This window comes from Ursus americanus, chromosome 4 (assembly GCF_024610735.1).
Source record: "Ursus americanus isolate L20-20 chromosome 4, mUrsAme1.1.p, whole genome shotgun sequence".
Lineage (NCBI taxonomy): Eukaryota > Metazoa > Chordata > Mammalia > Carnivora > Ursidae > Ursus > Ursus americanus.
This window is the reverse complement of record NC_142130.1, coordinates 58,066,916-58,076,698: the sequence shown is the minus strand read 5'-3', so window position 1 is coordinate 58,076,698 and position 9,783 is coordinate 58,066,916.

The window sequence follows — 9,783 nt, the reverse complement described above, 5'->3', positions numbered from 1 at the left end:
CTTTAAAAAAAAAAAAAAAAAGTACAGCATCCTGAGGCTCTGAAAAGCATGGTGACCAAGGGCCACCAGAGAAACAAACCATTCGGAGATGTAGGTTTTGGTTACCCCACTACCCAAGTCACTTCACTGAGGACAGATGCTATTCAAAGGTGATGGGAATCTAGAATGAGTAATGGAGGAAGTAGGCCTGCTGTAGTGGTGGAGACTGTAAATTTTTATTTTATTTTTTTATTTTTTATTTTTTTTAAAGATTTTATTTCTTTGACAGAGAGAGATAGTGAGAGGGGGAACACAAGCGGGGGGAGTGGGAAAGGGAGAAGCAGGCTTCCCGCCGAGCAGGGAGCCCGATGCCCGGCGCAATCCCAGGACCCTGGGATCATGACCTGAGCTGAAAGCAGACGCTTAATGACTAAGCCACCCAGGCACCCTGTAAAATTTTTTTTTTTTAATTCCTCTTAGAAGGCTCTCCAGGAAATGAAAACTACCAAAATCCTTGAGAAATGGGGTGAATTTATTTGTAGATGAGGTAACCTTACTTTATGGTGAAGGTGAATATAAACCATGGAAAGAGTGTGCTGTCTTGTAGTTACTTCTGGAAAGTGTGGTTGGTCTCACCAGAGATAACAAAATGCAGGTGTTTGGGAAAGAAAGCTGTCCCCCTAATAAATAAGAGGAATATTTTTGGGGGCACCTGGGTGTCTTAGTTGGTTAACCATCTGACTCCTGGTTTCCACTCAGGTCTTGATTTCATAGATTGTGGGATGTAGCCCCCTGTTGGGTTCTGTGCTCAGCAGGAAGTCCACTTCCTCCTTCTCCCTCTCCTTTTGCCCCTCCCCCCAGGTCACAAGCATTCTCTCTCTCAAATAAATAAATAAATCTTTAAAGAACAAAACAAAATAAGAGGTATATTTTTAAAAAGTTGCTAGGCAAGCAAAAACAACAGATGTGCACTGTGGTGAAAGATAGGAGTATTGCTGACAGGACCAAAGCAAAATGCCAGATGCGTAAGAATCCTGTGATTTACTGAAATGTCCTGGAATAAAGATGGAAAACAATAGCAAATAAATTTTAACCCAGACTGGAATATTTATTATAAATAAAGAGTTATGACTGCATTAATATCTAAACCATTCATAATAATTTCTATGAAGAGCTACCTAGAAAACTCATGACCCGGTAACAGATTAACTCCAAATATGACTGGGGTTTTTTGCAATTTATTTGAGGAAACAGTTTAGCACATAAATATGCCTTTTAAAAAAGACTCATTTTTAAGCAGAGAAACTTGAAGTATCAGTGATGTCAGAAAGCTTTCTGCAAGAAAATTTTATGGCATGTATCAGTATAGGGTTTTATGATTTTATCTGAAAGTATATGTAGTATTACAATATCCCACCTCTACCCCATCAACCCGACAGTGCGCAGTTTCTATTATTTTTTAAACTTATCCACTAGTCTTCTTTTGTCCAGCAAAGTCTTCCAAGCCTTCTTTTTCCATGCCTTTGAAAATACGCACTATATAAGGTAGATTCAAAGTTCATTAACAATCAGAGCATTTTGGCAATTATTTAAATCTCATAAATATTTTTATGAAAGTCCCATCATAAAGACATTTATTTAAATGAATATAATTAGTATAATGTTTCAGATTCATTAAACTTAATTTATTCAGTTGCTCCTTGTGATACATCATTTAAAAAAACTAGCACAAGCACTTTAACTTGCAAAGTAAATCTGCCAATTGATTGTACTGAACTTTTAGAAACCCTGTGCATATTACTAAAATTAATTTTACTTAATCTGATTTATTTGTTCTTGCATAGATTGAGTCACCATATGTGTTTTGAGAAAGTAAAATACTAAGAAATGCTATTTACAAATTTAGTCATTCTTCTACAACTGAAACCAGTATTATTATTGGATATTTAAACATAATTTGATCATTTCCTTCCAAGATCGTGTATACTTCCATGCCCAGAGGTTGATCTGCTCTCTGTGGGTACTTCATTAGGGCAGTCCTATCCTATGTGGACAAAAATGACAAGTTTTCACTGGCTAAGAAGAGATTTATGTCCAAAGGCCAAGAGAATTCTCAAAGACTAAATTAAAATCACCCACCGACCTCACACTCCAAGAGTTCTGTGAAGCACTCGTCAATAAGGCAATACCCACAATGTGTTCATTATTGCTCCTTCTTTGAAGACACATCAAATAATTTCAGAATTACTAAATGGTATTAGTGTCAAAAACAGAATATCTAGAGTTCAATAGTTATTTATAGCTCTTTCGCCTTTAGCCAAAGGGTATATAGTCAAAATGTTGCGTTGAAGAGTTAGTTGGATTAGCTTTTTTTTTCCTCCTCCAGTGTATGTGTTTATTTTAGTCATTTGAAATGAGCTGATTTACCTCTTATTTTTAATACTATTTTTTTCTTATGCCTCTTGATTTTCTATATTTTTGAGCATGTGAAAAACTGTACTAAAAGTCAAAACTTAGCATAATGTGTCATTATGTCTCATAAATGTGTCATTTCCCCCATATATTCTATTTATCTCAATTACCCACCCTTTTTATCCATTCCAACCGATCCTTGCTAAAAACTAACCTTATTATTGCCTGGTTTATTTTTCTTGTGTTTGTTTTACACAAATGAGAAAATATAGGAATATTTTCTCATTTTTTTCTTACTAAAAAGCTAACATACTATAGATTACCTTTCACACTTTATTTCTGTTTATCGAACAATATATTCTAGAAATTACCCACTATAAGTTCAAACAGATCTTTTTAGAGAAGATTTTTCTACAATGTATGATATACCACAGTTAATACAACCACTATGCTGTGTCTGGGTGCTCTTAGGTTGTTCGCAATATTTTGCAATTACAAATAATGCCATGATGAAATATCTATCTTCATATTGTTGGAGGCACGTTTTCAGGATAAATTCCTAAAATTGGAATGCTAGTTAAAATGTAAATGTATATGTTATAGTTTTGTTACACATTCATAAATTCCTCTCCAAGAAAATTATACATATTTGCATTTCCAGCAGAAATTAAAATTTCTGCTTTCTCAAGCCCTGTCAACAGAATGTTTTCATATATATTCATATATATAAAATGTTAGTGTAATGTAAGGCTTATTTCCATTTCTTTAATTATGAGGTAGGTGGCACATCTTGTCATATGTTGAAGAATTATTTTTACATCTTTTTGTGTATTGTCTATTCTCAACTTTTCCCCATTTTTCCTATGGGGTTGTTGGTCTTTTTTCCTAAAAATCTTTGGAACTCTTTATATGTTGGAGACATTAGCCCTTAATCTGTGATATATGTTGCAAATATTCTCTCTGATTTGTCAGTTATCTTTTGACCTTTTTATTATGATGTTTTAGCATGCAAGAAATTATTAAAATTATTTTATATCCTCATATTTATCAATTGTTTCTTTTATCACATCTTTATTTTGAGTCACTTTTAGAAAACATTTCCCTATATTCAAGTTATAAATAAATAAATCCATTCCTGCTTTCCCTTTTTCTTTTTCACTCTCACTGTTGTTTTCTAAACTGTACTCCTTAGGAATATATTTATTTGCAAAAAGATATGGGAGTATTCTTATTTTTCCCATTTTCTTCTATTTTAATAACCATTTTCACATTGTTATTTCTATTTTCTAAATTTGTGAAATTTTTTGTTGTTTTTCTTAAGGTAGCTAATGCTGTGTATTTAGTAAATTTTTTCAATTAAAAATCATAATTATTTTATTTTTACTGTCATCTATTCCTGTTTTTACCTTTATAAATCCCTCATCTTAATATTAGCTTATTTTGTCATTTTTTCTATTCTTTTTTAAAAACTGCAAATCTAGTTCATTTATTTTCATTTATGTTCATTGACCAAGATATTTAGGACTATATATTATGCTATTTGCTGCTTTAAATGAGTTCATATGTTTGAGAGAGTATTCATCAGTACTTTTTAAGAATGTCTCAATTTTCAGTGTGTACTTTCACTTTAGTCCAATAACTGTCTAATAGAAAGCTTTCAAAATTCAAGAAGAAGTGGCCTTTTATATTTTTTATAACCTCCAGTCTTATTTCACTGTGATGAGTTTTGTTTGTAATACTTTTACTTTAAGGAACATAGTTATATTTTCTTTGTGACTTAATAAAGTTTCATGAACACGAGAAATTGTATTTTTTATTTTATTGATATAAATAACATATATAGCTATATCTATCTTCTATCTATCTATCTATCTATCTATCTATCTATCTATCTATCTATCTATCTCTATAGCCATAATATCTATTTTATTGTCATTTAATTATACTTCCCTAATCTTTCCCCCTTATATTATGAATGCTGTTAATTTCTGCTATTCATAGTGTGTTTCTTTTTCTATCTCTTTTCCTCTTGTATTTTCTGCTTTATAAAGTGATTGCTGTGATTTGGTGCACTGGCATTTATGTATATTTCTTTAGTATATTGTGTCTTTTATTTTTTTATTATTTTTAAAGATTTTATTTATTTGAGAGAGAGAGAGAGCATGAGAGAACATGAACACAGCAGGGAAGGGGGAGGGGGAGGCAGGGGCAAAGGGAAAGGGAGAAGCAGGCTCCCCGCTGAGCAGGGAGCCCTACACAGGACTGGATCCCAAAACCCTGGGATCATGACCTTAGCGGAAGGCAGATGCTTAACCGACTGAGCCACCCAGGTGCCCCTAAATTGTGTCTTTTAGAATTAAAATTGTGTCTTGTCACTTTTAATGCTTTTTGCTTAAATTCTAATTTTAAAATCATCGTGATAACCACCACAGGCTTACTGTCGTTTCCAATTCTCAAAATACATTTGTCCATCCTTTTCTATTTAGACTTTTAGACTCTTTTCTAAGATAATTATGTATATACAGTCAGGTTTTGATCTGTTAGCTAAATTTATCTTTTTCTTTCTTTTACAGGCAAGTTACATCTATTTAGGTTTATTGATATGAAAGGTTTTTTTTTATGTCAACTTAGTTATCTTTTATGGTATAATATATATTTTTGCATTTACCTTTGTGACTTCTTTGCTCTTTTACTGAAATGGCTTTTTGCATTTAGGATGGCTTCAGTTTTTTGTTCTAGTACTTACCTTTGTATGTATATCTTAAATATACTCTGTTTCTGTTTCCTAATTTAACCTTTTACAATCCAACTTGTCAATTTAAAATAATACTACTCTAATCTTTTACCTACATAGCAATTCATGAGCTTAATCCCCATTTCTCTTTCCTTCTCCCTTCTATTTCTTGCTTTGTCATGATATATAACACATGAAACATGGCATATTGTACAGTATACAACATATTTTTCTTTGTTTATTCTTTACCCACTCTTGTGTTAGTCTTCAATTACAATGAATGTTCACAATTAGCCTTCCTGCTGAAGTTTCACCAGTCATTTCTTGGTTGGATGGAGCTCTTGCTCTAAGAGAAGGACTCATGTTTGGAGACTTTCCTGGTCATTTGAGTGAAGACAATGCTTTATTGCCTGGACATGTGGAAGACAGCTAAGGTAGTTTCAAATCACTGATACATCTTTCTATAAACAAGCTTTATAAAATGCTTTATCACTGGTGGAATCTGATATCAGTCTAAATCTCCCGTTCTTCTACGTCATTTGTTATTCTGGCCAGGAGGCCCCGAGGAAATTTTAACTATAAAGTTTAATAAAATTTCTATAAAATGTCTAAAAATCAGTTTTGACAGGTTACTTTTTCCCTGGTACTTCCTGAGCCTTCACTACATAGATTCAGGGACTGTTTTGTTTCCAGGGGAAAAAAAACAAACTGGATTACAGTTTTCAGTATTAGTTCTAATCAATTATTTTGTTGACTTCTTCAAAAAATCCACTAAACATATGTTAGATTTTTTTGTCTGTCTTCCATTTCAAGAATGATCTCTGACCATATTTTATTTTTTCCTTTTACATCATTCTCTTGGCTGTTCTGTGTTTCAGTAATTGTCCTTAAGTTTTCATTTAGATCTATTTATTATTGAAAACATATAATTATTAATCATTTCAGATATTCTTTTGTCTTTTTCTTTTCAATTTATTTCAGTCTAATTTTTTTTTTTTTAATATCCCCCAAATGCTTGGAGTAATCTAACTGGCTGTGTAGTTTTAACCTGTAAATTGAATTGTTTTCTTTCTTAGTCTTTGCTTCCTTTTTATAGGAGTTTTATAGAAAAGGTTTTTTGTCCCTTTACATTTCTGTGACTTACAGTTTGGCCAGTTTACAAAGCACCATCTTCATTAGTGCATGCCACTATAACAAAACATGGCTTTTTTATTTCTTCAGGAAAAACTTGCATGAATTTCTTAATATTTCAAAAATAAGGGGTGCCTGGGTGGCTCAGTTAAGTGTCTGCCTTTGGCTTGGATCATGATCCCGGGACGCTGGGATCTAAACCTATGTTGGGCTCCCTGCTCAGTGGGGAACCTGCTTCTCCCTCTCCCTCTGCCCTTCCCTCCAACTCATGCTAGTGCTCGGCTTGTGCTCTCTCTTTCTCTCTCTCTCTGTCCTGCACGCGCATGCGCACGTGCTCTTCTGTCTCTCTCTCACAAATAAAATCTCTAAAAATAAAAATGAATAATTGCCCCAAATTTGCATTTTTTCAGTATTGTTTTCTAATAACTTTCTTCAAATTAGTGATTCTACTAGTAATTGTTCTAGTAGGTCTCTTGAAAATAGCCTTTGAACTTTCTGTACATTTTTTACAATAGCATTTTCATTTGAATTGGGTTAGATTAAGAAATAAAAATTAATTATTTTTAGTCCAAAACCATGGCTTCTTTATGAATGACTTTTTGAGGCAGGAGCAGTAGAATGGCTGAGTTCTAGGCCTTTTAAGTTTTAGGCATCCTTCATGTTTTTCATGCTGCTAAACTTATCTTTTTATTTTTCAAATAAATATTCACTCTTCCTTTTTATCCTCTGTTTCCCTAAAACTTACCTTTTAAAAGACTGCCTTTTGAAGTTCCATATACACTTTGCACTTCCTTCCCTGTTGGCTCCTCTGATCCACCAAAATGCTATTCTTTATTTTTATAAGTAAAAGAGGTTTCCTCTTTCTGTTTGTGAATTTAGGTCAATCTTAATTCTGCAACTTACTCTCCTACTTTTTCATTTATCTAAGGTTTTCCTAAGAAATGAAAGGTTGAGTCAGAAGGATGAGAGATAACTCTGATAAATTAATTATTATTCTATTTACAGGTGATTGAAATTCTGTCATTATTTTCCAGTTACACCAAAAGCATAGACTTTACATAGTTTTGTTTGTTATTATTACTGCTATTTTTTCCCAGATGGTGAGAGATTTGAGCTTATTCACCCACCATTAATTTTGCTATTAACGATTCCTAGCCCGTATGTACAATTTTTAAAGATGGCATTCTCTGGGGGCATCTGGGTGGCTCAGTCTGTTAAGTGGCTGCCTTCGGCTCAGGTCATGATCCCGGGGTCCTGGGATCGAGACCTGCTCAGGAGGGAGTCTGTTTCTGCTTCTCCCTCTGATCCTCCTCCTCACTTGTGCTCTCTCTCAAATAAATACATAAAATCTTAAAGAAAGAAAAGATGGTATTCTCTGATATCAAGTTCCAGATTCCCATTTTCTATAAAAAGACATGCTGAATTTATTTTACCATTTTTCTTTGGCCTACAGGCTACATTCTGCATTGTGTCTCCTTAATTCCTCCAATTTACAAATAATTAGTGCAAAAGCTAGTAGACTATCCACATTTTTAATCCTACAAAAGAAATACAGAGAGATTGAAAAAGCATACATTGTCTCTTCTACTTTGGCTCTTTAGCTATTTCTTAAGCAGATTTTCATCACTATCCTGTGTGTATGTGTATAACTTTCATTAGTTTCTGCCTGTATATCCTAATATCTTTTTTGAAAGAGTCAGGTTTCTAAATTACCAAAGCAATAAAATTCAGCATCTGTGTACACAAATTACACATGAAGCTCAGGCATGCATGACACAGAGAAAAGGGTAATAGGAAGTGGAATCACAGTTTATTAAAATATGATTTTATGCCTGATTTGGTTAGAATTGGCCTGATTTCACTTGCACTTCACATCAGCAGCTGCCAATTTAGTATAATTTGAAGCCATAAATTACTGATGACAAAATATAATTAAACTTCTTATCAAATTTAAGGAGCTTTGAAGTTCTTTTGTTGTTATAAGGAGGAAGAAAAACCTTGTGACACATAGGCAAGGTTATTATGTAAAAGAAGTATGCTTCATGTAATGCTCTATGTTGACTTAAGGAACAAAACAAAAATTTTAGGGAGATGAAATGACATTTCTTGTCTTCTATTCAAAAATTTGGTAATATCCCCCAGTATTTCCTTCTTTTCTTCCTCCTCCCGTCCCCCATCCCTTTTCCGTCTTCCTCCTCTTCTCTTTCTCCTTCTCTTTCTTTAGCTTCTTATTCACCAAGGCCCTACCCTTCTGCCATGAACTGATGCTGTGTTCTGGCTAACACGGATCACAAAACAAATATTAGCAGTTTCAAAAGACTTTGATATGAAAGAACAGTATACTTGGAATAACTAGGTCAATTTCAAATTAGTAATTTTTCTTCTTTTTGAACTACAGGAAGTTTATATTCAACTGGATTGTCGTAAGAATAAAGACAGAGTGAGGCAATCTTCAGCAAAATGATAAAGAAAATGATATGATGAAAGAATATGTGCAGTGCTCTAGAATAATATAGAAAAGCAAATTGCAAACAATATATAAAAGAATAAGAATAATTTAATTTTGGATTGTTAAATATATTATAACCTTAAAATTACCTGGTATCTTTCAATTACTCGTTATATCCAAGGATACCAGGATTGAGTTTTTCACTCAATGAATTCCTACAAATTTAATTTTGTTAACATGGACTGGGTAAGATTACTAACAAAGATAATGAAATTTAGAAGAATGCAAGTCCTGTGATTAAAAACTCATCCTTTTTGGTTCTATATAGGAGGAATGTCCAAGATGAGCTATGTTCCTTAACAGGAAAATGAAATCATAGCTGCATTAGGGAAAATGTCTATGAATCTTTTAAAAAGATTAGAGAGACACTTATTTAAATATAGATTTATAAAATCATATGCTGTCAGAACCAAAGGAAGATTGGAAATTGCCTAATCCAACCCCTACTTACATATTTACATACATAGACCCAAGGAAAACTTGGAGAATGAGGAGCATAAAGTAATTGTCTAAAATAAACTCTGGTTGGTCAACTGAAAGAAGCAGAATGCCTTCAGTTGCTTAGTAATGTCCAGAATTCTGGGCAAGTTCAGCATACAATGGAGATATTAGTAAAAGAGAAGTTGGCACTTTAATGCAATATGAATGCCAGAAGCCAGAGATAGAAGCAAGTCCTTCATGAGAACAGACAAAAAACTATTAATGCAAGGATTGAGTGGCTGGCTTTGTCCTGTTTTAAACAAATGACTTCCTGTTATCAGGGGGAGCAAGACAAAGCCAGTTTCCCTGGGAAATTGCACTCCAACAATAGAGATAGACTAGAAGCCAGTTTTCTACCAATTGATGCCTTTTAAGATACAGTAAAACAAGACAGTTCTAAAGAGCTATTGTCCTGCCTGGGTGTGTGGGGGGGGCTTACTTCTAATAAGCTATGTGAACTCTAAGTTGGAGAGAAGAAGGAATTGGACGACTGTGCGACGATTAGTAAACAGCAGGTTTAGAACTAGAACCTGGATTG